Source organism: Schistocerca nitens, chromosome 9 (assembly GCF_023898315.1).
Source record: "Schistocerca nitens isolate TAMUIC-IGC-003100 chromosome 9, iqSchNite1.1, whole genome shotgun sequence".
NCBI lineage: Eukaryota > Metazoa > Arthropoda > Insecta > Orthoptera > Acrididae > Schistocerca > Schistocerca nitens.
In genome coordinates this window covers 16,343,179-16,357,637 of record NC_064622.1, presented here as the reverse complement: position 1 = coordinate 16,357,637, position 14,459 = coordinate 16,343,179, and the positions used below count along the sequence as shown (strand labels likewise).

The 14,459-nt window shown below is 46.1% G+C and overlaps 1 protein-coding gene and 1 non-coding gene across 31 annotated transcripts in view; one reads left to right on the top strand and one right to left on the bottom strand.

The window, feature by feature from the left end:
- LOC126203013 (UDP-glycosyltransferase UGT5-like) overlaps positions 1–14,459 on the top strand; it is a 972,471-nt gene that overhangs the window by 261,178 nt on the left and 696,834 nt on the right. The gene's annotated exons all lie outside the window — the stretch shown is intronic.
- On the bottom strand, positions 12,077–12,151 carry Trnat-ugu (transfer RNA threonine (anticodon UGU)). The gene has a single exon. It is a non-coding gene; the product is annotated as a tRNA-Thr (tRNA).

The window sequence follows — 14,459 nt, the reverse complement described above, 5'->3', positions numbered from 1 at the left end:
GCGGATAAGATGCCTGTCATCTCGACTGCTAGTGATACGAGGCCGTTGGGATCCAGCACGGCGTTCCGTATTACCCTCCTGAACCCGCCGATTCCATATTCTGCTAACAGTCATTAGATCTCGATCAACGCGAACAGTAATGTCGCGATACGATAAACCGCAATCGCGATAGGCTACAATCCGATATTTATCAAAGTCGGAAACGTGATGGTACGCATTTCCCCTCCTTACACGAGGCATCACAACGACGTTTCACCAGGCAACGCCGGTCAATTGCTGTTTGTGTATGAGAAATCGGTTGGAAACTTTCCACATGTCAGCACGTTGTAGGTGTCGCCACCGGCTCCAACCTTGTGTGAATGCTCTGAAAAGATAATCGTTTGCATATCACAGCATCTTCTTCCTGTCGGTTAAATTTCGCGTCTGTAGCACGTCATCTTCGTGGTGTAGCAATTTTAATGGCCAGTAGTGTATTTATTGTGGTGCGAGAAGTTGGATGTCCTCTGCCGCCTACGATTCTTTCCTGTGGGCGTCATCTTGCAAGGGCAGTAGAGAATATTTACGTCACAGCAAGCAAGAGTGGGGAGAGTGGCGTAACAAAACTATGGTTTGAGGACTGCTTTTGGCCAATAGCTCGTCTAAATAACTTTTTTTTAATTCCTGGCCCGCGTAAAGAAATCATACTCCCCCTTAGAGCAAACTATCCCACCAGAAAAGTGTGTGGCATTGCATTTCGTAGTACCTGCAACAAACGGACAAATTTAGCCTCTCGATTTTCGTTTTTTCCGTGCCTATAAAACATATTATCACAATATCTGCACCTACGCCTTAGAGGATAGCCAGTTTTACGATAAGGCACACTGATTCGCATTCGGTTGCACACTATCACATTCCATCAATTGTCATCAACCCGCTACATCAATGTGATTCTGTGGGTATTCTTTAAGAGTGGATGCCCAGCTGAACATTCTGCTCAGTTTATCACTCCCAAGGAGTTCACCTTCGATCTTGATGCTGCGAACCTTAATCATCGCTGCGGTGCGCCATTTTTCATTCGGTGTTCTTGGGTGCAAATTAATGATTTGTTGTGAACATTTCTTGAGTGTCGACTATGTCCATTTTGTGAAGTGTAATACGTACATCCCATAGATGGTTGATCCCTGCGCCTCCCAGACACATTTTCTGTCGGCCTCCTGATGCACGTGGTGACTCAATAGCAGCCAGTTAACATTTTTGCTGTCAGAATTGTCCAGACAACACTTTAAAATCAGCCTTACTAAAGACTGAACTTGCGACCTCGCACTGAAGTGGTTTAATGTGAGCTGTGACTCCGAGATCTAATTATGTGTGCGTCCCTGACTGACCAAGGAACACGGCGTAAGAAGAACTTCCAAAAATGTGATTGGTGGTTAAATTCCTGCGCTGTGGTTTGGAGATCTAAGTATGGATGTTTTGGCTTAGACACACACCTAACACCCCTCACATACTCGCAGATTTATTCATCTACAGGAATAGCTTTATTCTTTATTGAAAACCCTGAAAATAAGCTAGCGTAAGTATGAAATTTTAATCAAAATATCGCACAGGCATGGACATATTGGAGTATCATTCAGTCAAGGTGTAACACTATTTTCGTCACTGTATCTGCCATTCTCGAACTAATGTGAAACACATGTCTCAGATTTACAACTGAAAGCAAAATGTGTATATTTGCTTTAAGAAACAATGTCTGTAGTCAGAAGCTTATGAAAGTACCTGCTTTTTCGGTGTCAGTTTAAACGGCTTGTGGGCAGTTTTGAATCATATCAAAGTGAACTTATGGAGTGTCTCAGAAAACTCCAGTAAGAAATTGGAGTTCTAAGAACGGTGCACTTGTCCATTTTTGAAACTAGACATCTCGCCTGTTTGCACAAGCTACGCAATCCAGCTCACAGCGTCCTTTTTCTTTTCAGGTGATCTCAACGCATTCGACGATGTCGCCACAGGTCCCTTAGAAATGGCGAAACAGTTTCTTGACTATGCTGAAAAAATGTGTCACGGGTTTCTGAGAGACGAAAGAGTACAGAAGTTGCACAAGTCAGGTAAAAAATTTGACGTCATTATTTTGGAGAATCTCTTCGCAGAATGTCTACATGGATACGCTCATGGTCTGAAAGCACCTGTTATTCTGCTTTCTACTTTCGCGGGAACGGACTGGATGGCCGACACGGTGGGAAATCCCAACCCTTATTCTTATGTACCGAGTCCATTCCTCGCGTTGGGCACCCACATGAGTTTCCTCGAGAGACTTGAGAATACACTTGTTGGGATAGGAGGAAAAATCGCCCGACAGTTTCTGTATCTGCCGAGGCTGTATTCAATTTTACAGACGTATCTGAAAGATCCGTCACTGCCTTCGCTGTCAGAAATCGAAAGACAGACATCGCTTTTCCTGGTTAATTACCACTTCGCCCACGGATGTCCTCGGCCACTTGTACCCAGCATGGTGGAAGTTGGTGGACTGCATGTCAGGCAACCAAAGAAGCTGCCCCAGGTAAGCTCTGGTGACACTAACTCGAATACTGCAACATATCGAAACTACACCGAGGTGACAAAAGTCATGGGACATCGATATGCGCATATACAGATGTCGGCAGTATCACATACAGAAGCTATGAAAGGGTAGTGCCCTAGCCTAGCTGTCATTTGTTACTTAAGGTGCATGCGAAGAGGTTTGCGATGTGATTATGGTCGCACGATGCGAATTAACAGACTTTGGACGCAGAATGGTAGTTGGAGCTAGGGGCACGGGACATTCCATTTCGAATATCGTTAGGGAATTCAGTATTCCGAGATCCAAAGTGTCAAGAGCGTAACCAAATTTCAGACATTACCCCTCACCACTGACAACCCAGCGACCGACGGTCATCACTTAACGACCGAGGGTAGAAGGGTTGGGTAGAGTTGTCGCTGCTAACAGACAAGCAACACTGCGTGAAATAGCCCCAGGAATCACTGTGGAACGAACGTACCAGGAACGTATAAGTTAGGACAGTGCTGGGAAATTTGGCGTTAATGAGGCATGGCAGCAGACAACAGACGCGAGTGCCTTTGCTGACATCACGACATCGCCTTCAGCGCCCCTCCTGGGCTCATGACCAAATCGGGTGGATCCTAGGTGACTGGGAAAACACGACCTGGTCAGGTGGGTCCCGGTTTCAGTTGGTAAGAGCTGATGGTACGATTCGAGTGTGGCGCAGTCCCTATGAATCCATTGACCCAAGTTGTCAACAAGGCACTGTGCAAGCTGGTTGTGGCTCCAAAATGGTGTGGGCTGTGTTTACACGTGCAATGTACTGGGTCTCTGGTCCAGCTCAACCGGTCTTTGACTGCAAACGGTTACGTTCGGCTACTTGCAGCCATTCGTGGACTTCATGTTCCGAAACAACGATGCAATTTATACGAATGACAATGCGCCATATCACCGGGAAAAAATTGATCTTGACTGGTTTGAAGAACATTGTGGACAGTTCGAGCGAATGATTGGGCCACTCATCGAACGTTTATGGGACATAACCGAGAGGTCAGTTCGTGCGCAAAGTCCTGCACCGGCCATATTTTCGCAATTTTGGAAGACTGTAGACTTAGCATGGCTCAGTGTTTCTGCAGGGTACTTTCAACTACTTGTTGAGTCCATGCCACGTCGAGTTGATGTACTACAACGGAAAAATGGAGATTCCACACGATATTAGGAAGCTTCCCATGATTTTTGTCACCTCATGTTTTATGTTGTTTTATGAACATTTATATTTTAGTAATTATATTCACTGCTTAGTTTGCTCTTACAATACTTTTTTTTAAAATGTGTTTTTTCCATTAATCTTTGCGGCCAAAATCATTCCTATTCAAGAACCATCAAATTCGTATGTCTTTTTTTTTCATACCTGGAGTATTTCTGTACAGGCCGTCTGGCATTGCCTGCTGAATGTCCATCTCATTATTAAATGTGCTTCTGAATATTTAACACTGGTATAGATGGAAATAGGTGTTATTAAATAGTAAAATTCTAGAGCAGTGGCCGAACAGGGATTTTCTTGTGGTGGCCAATAGCAACTCTGCCTCGGGCCATGGGAAGCAGATTATCTCTTCAGTGGAGGACGTACGGCGAAGTACAGATAGTATGATGAGGTTGAAGGAAGGTTTCATTCAGGATAAAAGCATCAATGTGGTGTTGGGAGACGGTGTGTATAAAGAGGTGTTTGTTGGCTGAAAATGAGTGGATATTGTGGAATAGGACATTATACTGTTGTGGCGCCATGGTTCAGGGAGAGAAGGGATGGTGGGGATGGGTGACTTGGGTGGGTGTTGTGTACACAGTTCCGCATAGTCAGCGGGTACACAACTTTCCCACTAGAGCGCGCCCCGCTAAGCACAACAGCGCAGGCGCAGCGCTCGTCTGTCTCCGCACTACGAGATGGCGCTGCCTTAGAGACGGACCAAATTCTGCTTCCGCCGATCTGCGTAATAATATGTAATGCAGCCAATGAGATTGCTGCTGACGTAGAACCTTTTCTCCTCACGGATCACACTCGCGCAGTGATACATGAACGCGCGAGGTATTATTACGAGTGTACAGACCTCCGATTAGTCAGTCTGCATTAGTCTGCACCAGTCTGTACCAGTCTCCATTTGCCTCCACCAGTCTATAGTCAAGTTTCAGTCTGCACCTAATAAGATTACCATATTCCTGTACATAGCCATGAAGATAAATGAATAGATACTTTTGTCAAGTATCAGAGCTATGTGAGAATAAGATTAACATACCAAGACCAAAGGAACTTCAGATTGTCAATTGTGAACAGCATCCAGAATCAAGTTACGTAATGTCTATGCTTTTTATTATTTTAATAAATGTGTGTGAAAATTAATCAAGTTCTGTTTAAAGTTGGTCACCATCAATCTGCTACTCTAAGCGTGCAAGGGGCATTTCTATCGTCTGACCTAACGGCAGAAGATAAACACGCCACGATAAGACCACGAGACATATTGCTGACACTCGCCTACTTCGCTAGCGCGACAGGTCAAATAATCTGATGGTGTGTGTACCGAAGGTCTTAGAGTACGCACACCACAGTGTGTTTAAACTATGGTGTTGAGATGTGTGAAAAGAAAGTGGACCTGGTTGTGGGAATACGTGGCTTGTGTCTTGAGGTGGAATAGAGAGTGGGCAGCAAGGGAAATTTGGTGTAGGGTATGTGACCCCTGGAAAGCTTGAAAGTTTTGAACTATGGTCATAAAGGGGATGATGTCTTCAGCTGTGGGAGGTGGATGAAGGGAGCTACTGGGGCGGGAGGGGGTTGTCAATAGGTTTGATGGGAACTAGAATGCATCAGAACATTTGAGCTTATATGCACATGGCTTGTTCCCTCTAAATATGAGAATGAAACATATTTATACGAAGTGACAAATCAATTCAAGACCACCGAAATCGGTATCAATACAGATGACAAAAAGAACGATATGTTATAGGAGTAGTGGCTGATAGCTTTCTTGCACAACATATTTCGACACAAAAAAAAAAAAAAAACTGTCAGCAGTGCCAGACCCAAGACGCAGGTACATGCCGTGGGATGAGAGCTGAACACTGTATCTGGGAGACTCACACTAGAGCACACTGCCTTCTTAGCTACGGTATGCATCACGAGGCCCACTCCAGACCGCTGCGGGAACTGGAGATGCCGCCACCAGAGGCACAGCTAGGAGCGTCATCCATCCTGTCCCAGGACAGACACAGCAAGCTGGCGCCAGCACTAGAGATCTCTTGGTATGCAGTCTTGTTACTACATACATGAATGTATGCCGCCATAAGATGCCCTCACATGCTACTGGTGGTTTCTGTTTCATAAGAGTGTATGGTAAAGACTATCCTTTTCGATTTTGCGCTCGCATCTATATTCTTTCTCTTCAATGACGATTGTTATGAACAAACAGATGGCGTCGTGCGGAGTGTGGTCCCCTTGTAAGCGTATTGTCATATCGCTGGTTTAGTTGTGGGGTATCTTTGCGGGCAGTCGCGTCTGTCATGGCGAGCGCGGGACACGGAACTGTTATGTTGTGCAGTGTCTAGCTCTGCATGTGAGAGGCATTGTTAGTATGGATGTTGAAGTGTTGCTACAAGTGCTATTACAGTAAAGTGATAAAATATGCAAATGATTCAGAGGAAAGGGCGTCAAGAAGTGATTTAAAAAATGAGGAGTGCTGCTGATAACGTATTTACGAGGTGCGGCTAGAAAAAAAGCGGACTGATGCTGGAAAAAACATTTATTTACAATTATTTACAATTTCATGTTATCTCCTTCAATGTACTCTCCTCCTCGGTCTCTACACCGCTCCATACGAATTTTCCACTGTTCATAGCAATGCTGCAGATCATTTTCGGTAAGTCCATACATTACTTCCGTCGCTTTTTCTTTTACTGCTTCAACAGTCTCAAATCTAGTTCCTTTCAAAGCTCACTTGACTTTAGGGAAAAGAAAAAAGTCACAGGGGGCCAAATCAGGTGAGTAGGGTGGATGATCTAAGATGGGAATGTTGTGTTTTGCCAAAAACGTCTTCACTGACAACGCACTGTGAGCTGGGGCATTGTCTTGGTGAAGGATCCATGACTTTTTTCTCCACAAATCGTTCCGTTTTCTCCGTACTCGCTCACGTAGGGTAGCCAGGACGCTAATGTAGTAATGCTGATTCACTGTTTGTCCCTCTGGTACCCAATCAATGTGCACAATCCCTTTGATGTCAAAAAAAACAATCATCATTGCCTTGAATTTCGATTTTGACATTCGTGCCTTTTTTTGTCGTGGAGAACCATGAGTTTTCCAATGCATCGATTGGCGTTTAGTTTCGGGATCGTAAGTAAAAAACCACGATTCATCGCAAGTAATAACATTTTGTAAGAAGGTGGGATCACTTTCAATGTTTTCCAGGGTGTCAGAACAAATCATTCTTCGGAGTTCCTTCTGTTCAATTGTGAGACACTTTGGAACCATTTTTGAACACACTTTGTTCATGTTGAAACTTTCATGAAGAATCTGCCTAACACTTTCCTTGTCAACTCCTGTTAACTCAGACACTGCTCTGATTGTTAAACGGCGATCTTGTCCAACAAGTTTACCGATTTTTTCAATGTTTGCATCAGGTTTTGCTGACAATGGTCTGCCAGTGCGAGTGTCATCACTGGTGTCTTCGCGGCCATCTTTAAATCGTTTAAACCACTCAAACACTTGTGTTCGCGATAAACAATCATCGCCGTACACTTGTTGTAACATTGCAAACGTTTCACTTGCAGATTTTCCTAGTTTGAAACAAAATTTGATGTTAACACGCTGTTCTTTCTGTACACTCAACATTTTCCGACGCACAGACAAAACGTCAACTACTTAAAACAGACGCCACGGGCAGACTGAGTGCAGGAGGCAGATGAAACTCGATCAGTAGGCGGAGCGAGAGTCACGTGACAGGCCACGCGACTTTCAGCCTTATTGCATTCGTTTTATTGTTTCACCAGTACTAGTCCGGTTTTTTTCTAGCCACACCTCGTATGTATCGTTTCGTTGCGTGTCGCATAGCATCGATCATCCGCGCCGTGTCCGGTCTCCAAGAATGAACTAATGTGAATCAGTAATACTGCTTACCACAAAAGAGAGCATTTAAGTGCCAGTGTCTTGTAGCGAGCGTGAGAACGTGCGTTCGATCATCGCGTTTCCGTATTATCAACAAAATGGTTCAAATGGCTCTGAGCACTATGGGACTCAACTGTTGTGGTCATAAGTCCCCTAGAACTTAGAACTACTTAAACCTAACTAACCTAAGGACAGCACACAACACCCAGCCATCACGAGGCAGAGAAAATCCCTGACCCCGCCGGGAATCGAACCCGGGAACCCGGGCGTGGGAAGCGAGAACGCTACCGCACGACCACGAGATGCGGGCCGTTTTATCAACAATCACGGCGACGGTTACGCGCACGCTCGTACAAGTGAGAACTGAGAACTGAAAAACTAACTTCACGAACATGTTAAAATATCATTACTAGTGTCAAGGAGGGCTATTACCGGGTATCTGTATGTGTGACGAGCGTAAGAACTTTCGTTCGATCATTCGGCTTCCGCATCATCAACAATCACCCGCGTCGTGTCGGTTACGCGTACACTCGTCCCAATGATATTGTGGACTGTTTATCATCCATTAATTGGGATAACACTTCTGAATTAGAAAGTAAACACTGCAACCTGTGGTTTCCATATCGTCTCAGAATATAGTTGTTCATACCAGACGTCGAACAGCATTGTGTTTTAACGTTGAGTGGTTCCCCTAAACCCGCCTGTATATTTCGATAGATAATTTCAAGCAAACCAGCAGCAGTGTGGAGCAGAACAGTACGACCGCCGCGGGATTACCAGGTACGTGGAGTGGACAGGGCGGACGGTCCGAAACGAGAAGCCAGTTGAAAGGTTCAAATGGCTCTGAGCACTGTGGGACTTAACGTCTGAGGTCATCAGTCCCCTAGAACTACTTAAACCTAACTAACCTAAGGACATCACACACATCCATGCCCGAGGCAGGATTCGAACCTGCGACCGTAGCAGTCGCGCTGCTCCGGACTGAAGCGCCTAGAACCGCTTCCCGTTTAAAGGGTCCCCACCCAAATTGTACTCCCGGGCGTGTTACATCCTGTCACCAGTAGTGGCTAAGCTGTTCATGGAGGATTTCTAAGAGAAATCTGTGGAAACAGCTGCGCTAAAGCCCACATGTTTTTCAGACATGTTGATAAGACTTTTGTGGTGCAGCTACATGGGAATGAAGAGTTTCTAGAGATTTTCCAAAATCTTAACTCTCTGCACCTCAGCACCAAATTCAGCATGGAGGTGGAAGAGAATGGCGAACTGCCATTTTTTGGACATTCTAGTCAAGCAAGAAGTGGATGGCGCTATGGGACACAGTGTGTGTGCAGGAAAACGACCCACACTGATCCGTATGTCCACGTCCCCCGGCAGCCATTATCCTTCACAGCGTGAGGGTGTGCTATTTACAGTGATCCATAGGGCCTGTCGAATATTGGACACAGAAAACCTAACGAGGGAGCTTAACCACCTTAAGGATTTATTTGAGAAGAATGGACGTGGTGGCAGGCAAATCGGAAGTGCTTTCAGGCAGAAGTTACAGGCCCAGCAAATAGAACACAACAAGAATGATAGCGAAGTGGCATATATGTCGTATGCAGGCAAACTACCGAACAAAATCGGCAGAATCCCAACTTAATAAATGGGCTTTCCCTCCACCTCAGAAAACGCGTGGACTGTTAGGTGGGATTAAAGATGATTTTCAGCTCCGCAAATTGGGTATATAGTACACTGCTGGCCACCGTAAATGCAACACCCTGAAGGAAGCATCCGAATCAAGTGAAATTTACACCATGAGTTTGCAGCGATGAGATATGCAACTGATTAGAATTTCAGCGCAGACGCACATCACGCGCGCCTGTGGCGCCACCTCATAGCGCCATTTAAGGCTTGGCGATTTCGACGAGTGTACGTTCGGCACGTGTGTTTACCTTGTGGTTGTTTCACAAGACGATCAGTTATGCCTCGTAGACAACAGCGATCATCTTTTGATCAAGTATCCGAGTTCGACAGAGGAAGGATAGTGGCTTACCGAGATTGTGGATTATCATACAGAGAAATCGCTAGTCGTGTTGGACGAAACCAAACAACTGTAATGCGAATATGTGACCGTTGGATGCAGGAGGGTACGACGGACCGACGTGGTCGATCGAATTCACCTCGGTGCACCACTGCACGTGCTGATAGGCAAATTGTGCGCATGGCAGTGACGGATCGCTCAGTGACATCCCGAATCATAGCACAGCACATTGCGTCTGTAACGCATCATCCAGTGTCTGCGCGTACCATTCGACGCCGTTTACAGCAGAGTGGTCTGTCCGCAAGACGTCCATTGCTTCGTCTACCATTGACGCAGAACCACAGACGTCTCCGTCGCCAATGGTGTGATGACAGACGGATGTGGACGGCAGAATGGAATGACGTTGTCTTTACTGACGAGGCACGCTTCTGTCTGCAGCACCACGATGGTAGGATTCGAGTGTGGAGACACCGTGGAGAGAGGATGCTGGACAGCTGCATTATGCACCGCCACACTGGTCTTGCACCGGGTATTATGGTATGGGGCGGTCTTGGATATTACTCTCGCACGCCTCTAGTACGCATTGCCGGTACTTTAAATAGCCGGCGCTACATATCCGAGGTGCTGGAGCCAGTTGTCCTTCCTTACCTTCAGGGCTCGGCCACAGCCATATTTCAACAGGATAATGCGCGACCACACGTGGCACGCATTGTCCAAAGGTTCTTCGTCAATAACCAGATTTAATTGCTTCCCTGGCTTGCTCGCTCTCCGGATCTTTCGCCGATAGAAAACATGTGGTCCATGGTTGCTCAACGAGTGACCCAGATTACATCCCCTGCTGCCACACCAGATGATCTTTGGCAACGTGTGGAAGCTGCTTGGGCTGCTGTACCCCAGGAACACATCCAACGTCTCTTTGACTCAATGCCGAGACGTGTGGCAGCGGTGATCTCCATCAATGACGGCTACTCTGGCTACTGATTCTGGCAGGAACCACGTGTCACAGACGTCTGTAAACGTAATCATTTGATACTTGGTCAACATGTTATCTACAAAATAAATTTTGTTGTGCTACCTCTTGTCTTTCTTGGTGTTGCATTTTCGGTGGCCAGCAGTGTATATTCAGTAGAAATACGGTAAGACATACATCGGCCAGACTGTGCAGGTAGTCGAGAGAAGTTGTAAGGAGCACAGTAGATACTCTGGAGTTAAGCAACTAACAAAATCTATGACTGCAGAACATTGCATGGCTGCAGAGGACTCAATTAGATACACTGACGAACAAGAAATCGTATCGCCAAAAACTAATTAATGTAGACCAATGAAATTTCGGGAATCAATTTGTCTAGGTAACATATTTAAGTCATTAACATGGCAAGGCCACTGGTTAATGTATGCGCGAGATAAGCCATCGCCGGCCGCGGTGGTCTAGCGGCTCTAGGCGCTCAGTCAGGAACCGCGCAACTGTTACGGTCGCAGGTTCAAATCCTGCCTCGGGCATGGATGTGTGTGATGTCCTTAGGTTAGTTAGGTTTAAGTAATCCTAAGTTCTAGGGGACTTATGACCACAGATGTTGAGTCCCATAGTGCTCAGAGCCATTTGAACCATTTAGATAAGCCATCACAAATGTGAAATGCTGGTTCATGAATAACCGGTGTATCCACCAGAGTGTTGAATGCATGCATGCACATGCCTACATATTGCTATTGTGCAGGTGCTGGATGTCAGTTCGTGGGATTGAGTTGTTTGCCTGTTGCACCTGTCGGTCAATTCAGCGATGGTTAATGCTGTTTGTGGATTATACTAGAATTGTCGTTAGATGGTGTCACATATGTGCTCAATTGGAAATTGATGTGGTGATCGAGCATGGCAAGGGAACACACTGTAGAGCATGTTGGGTTACAACAACGGCATTTGGCGAGTGTTATCCTGTTGGAAAGTACCCCTCGGATTGCTGTTCCTGAATGGCAACACACTATGTCAAATGATCAGAACGATGTACAATTTGGCAGAGTGCACGGGATAACCGCGAGAGTGTTCCTGCTGTCATACGAAATCACACCCCAGACCTTAACTCGAGGAGTAGGTCCCGTGTGTGTAGCACAGGCTGGGCGCATGCCCTCAACCGACCTCCTTCTTACCAGCGCACAGCCATCGCTGGCACCAAGGCAGAATCAGCTTTCATAAGTAAACACATCAAACTGCTGCACTGCCCTCCAATGAGCTCTTGCTTGTCACCACTGAGGTCGCTAATGGTGGTGGTTTGGGGTCAGTGTAGGGCATCTGGGTCGGGGCTGTCCTTGTAGTAACCAATTTGTAACTGAAATGATAATTAAATGAACACCCTAGCTGCAAACAGGCGTTAATGTACTTCATTGGGGACACGTTGAAAATGTGTGCCCCGACCGGGACTCGAACCCGGGATCTCCTGCTTACATAGCAGACGCTCTATCCATCTGAGCCACCGCGGGCACAGAGGATAGTGCGTCTGCAGGGACTTATCCCTTGCACGCTCCCCGTGAGATCCACATTCCCAACATGTCCACACCACTACATTCGTAGTGCGCCTAATAGATGTTTGCCCATCATACTCATTACTCGTGGCAGATTAATCTACCAAGTCCCGTACGAGTTTGGGCATAGCGTGTGCGTTTGCACAAGAAGGTCAATGGCCGGGAAGCCATATTTTTAACTATATATGACGGTAGTATCTGTTCCCGAAGGAACAGTTACCGTGGATGACCATGCAGCTTTGCTAGAAATGAAGTGATAATTAAATGAACACCCTAGCTGCAAGCAGGCGTTGATGTACTTCATTGGGGACAGTTGAAAATGTGTGCCCCGACCGGGACTCGAACCCGGGATCTCCTCCTGACATGGCAGACGCTCTATCCATTTCTAGCAAAGCTGCATGGTCATCCACGGTAACTGTTCTTTCGGGAACAGAAATGAAATGATAATTAAATGAACACCCTAGCTGCAAGCAGGCGTTGATGTACTTCATTGGGGACAGTTGAAAATGTGTGCCCCGACCGGGACTCGAACCCGGGATCTCCTCCTTATATGGGAGACGCTCTATCCATTTCTAGCAAAGCTGCATGGTCATCCACGGTAACTGTTCTTTCGGGAACAGATACTACCGTCATATACAATTTGTAACTCTTTGTTGTGTCACTCTGATCCAGACTGCTGCTAAAATTTCTGCTGCAGATGTAGTACAATGCAAAAGAGCCATACACCGAACACAACGGTCTTCCCTTTCGGCAGTGCCACATAGCCCTCTGCAGCCTTGTTTTCTTGCAATCGTACATTCTTGTGACCACCGCTCCCAGCAATCGTGCACAGTGACTCCATTCCTACCAAGTCTTTCTGCAATATCGCAGAAGGAACATCCAGGTTCATGTAGCCTTGTTACAAGACCTTGCTCAAACTCAGTCAGGTGTTGCTAATGGCGCCTTTGTCACTTTAAAGGGACTCTTGACTAACGTCAATGCACCACGTCCAATCTGAAAGGTAACTAACTTTCACAACCTTTAAAGCGCATATTTTGTATCCTCATAGTGGACTACTAACTCCGCTCTCATGCGCCTGGCGCGAACTCTGACTAGCCATCATGTTTCAGGTGCAGAAACACACCTACGAACGTTCGTTTATGTTACACAACTTATTTTGGGGGTTGCGATTTTTCTCCATCAATGTATGAAGATACGGAAGTGGCTGAGTTGTCCGAAGACCTTGTGAGCTTTGCGACTGTATGTTCCTATCCTATTCCTACCACAAAAACTATAAATGTTTAAAGTGACTTCATTTTGAATCCAGAGGAACTGGAGTCTTACCACTGGCATTTGTGGAGGGGAGGGGGAGGGGGAGGGGGAGGGGGAGGGGGGGGGCAATTTTTTAAACATGGAAGTTGTGTCTGTGAACTAGGACATCAGAGGGTTGGAGGAAATTGTGTGTATGTCATTTGAAGTGGACTAACACCATTTAAAATTGAGTTCTAGGATTTGGCAGTTGGTTTTTGATGTCAAATGTAAAGTCAGTAACTATTTTGGATTTTTACAAGTGGCCATATTTCATTCAAGCCATAGCGCAAGCGATTCGGCAGTAATGCAGCATGTGGCCGTAAACCCAGTTGTGCCATCTTGAATTCTGTATGTAGTACAAGTGGTCTGACAGCCAAATAGGCTATTCTCATATCTCCAGGTACTCTATCTTGAAATTTTCAGCAATTCAAAAATTGCTCATCTTGGCTCCTTTAATTTCCTGTCAATTTACCCTTAGCACAGGTGAGTTGTGTTCTTGGAGGACTGTGCTCAGGACCGCCATCTTGGATTCTATACTTAGGACAATTGGGCCATGCGGCAACTGGCCTATATCTAGCGTCATCAGAGAGGTGGTGGTGGTGGTTAGTGTTTAACGTCCCGTCGACAACGAGGTCATTAGAGACGGAGCGCAAGCTCGGGTTAGGGAAGGATTGGGAAGGAAATCGGCCGTGCCCTTTCAAAGGAACCATCCCGGCATTTGCCTGAAACGATTTAGGGAAATCACGGAAAACCTAAATCAGGATGGCCGGAGACGGGATTGAACCGTCGTCCTCCCGACATCAGAGAGGTTCAAATGGCTCTGAGCACTATGCGACTTAACTTCTGAGGTCGTCAGTCGCCTAGAACTTGGAACTAATTAAACATAACTAACCTAAGGACATCACACACATCCATGCCCGAGGCAGGATTCGAACCTGCGACCGTAGCGGTCGCTCGGCTCCAAACTGTACCGCCTA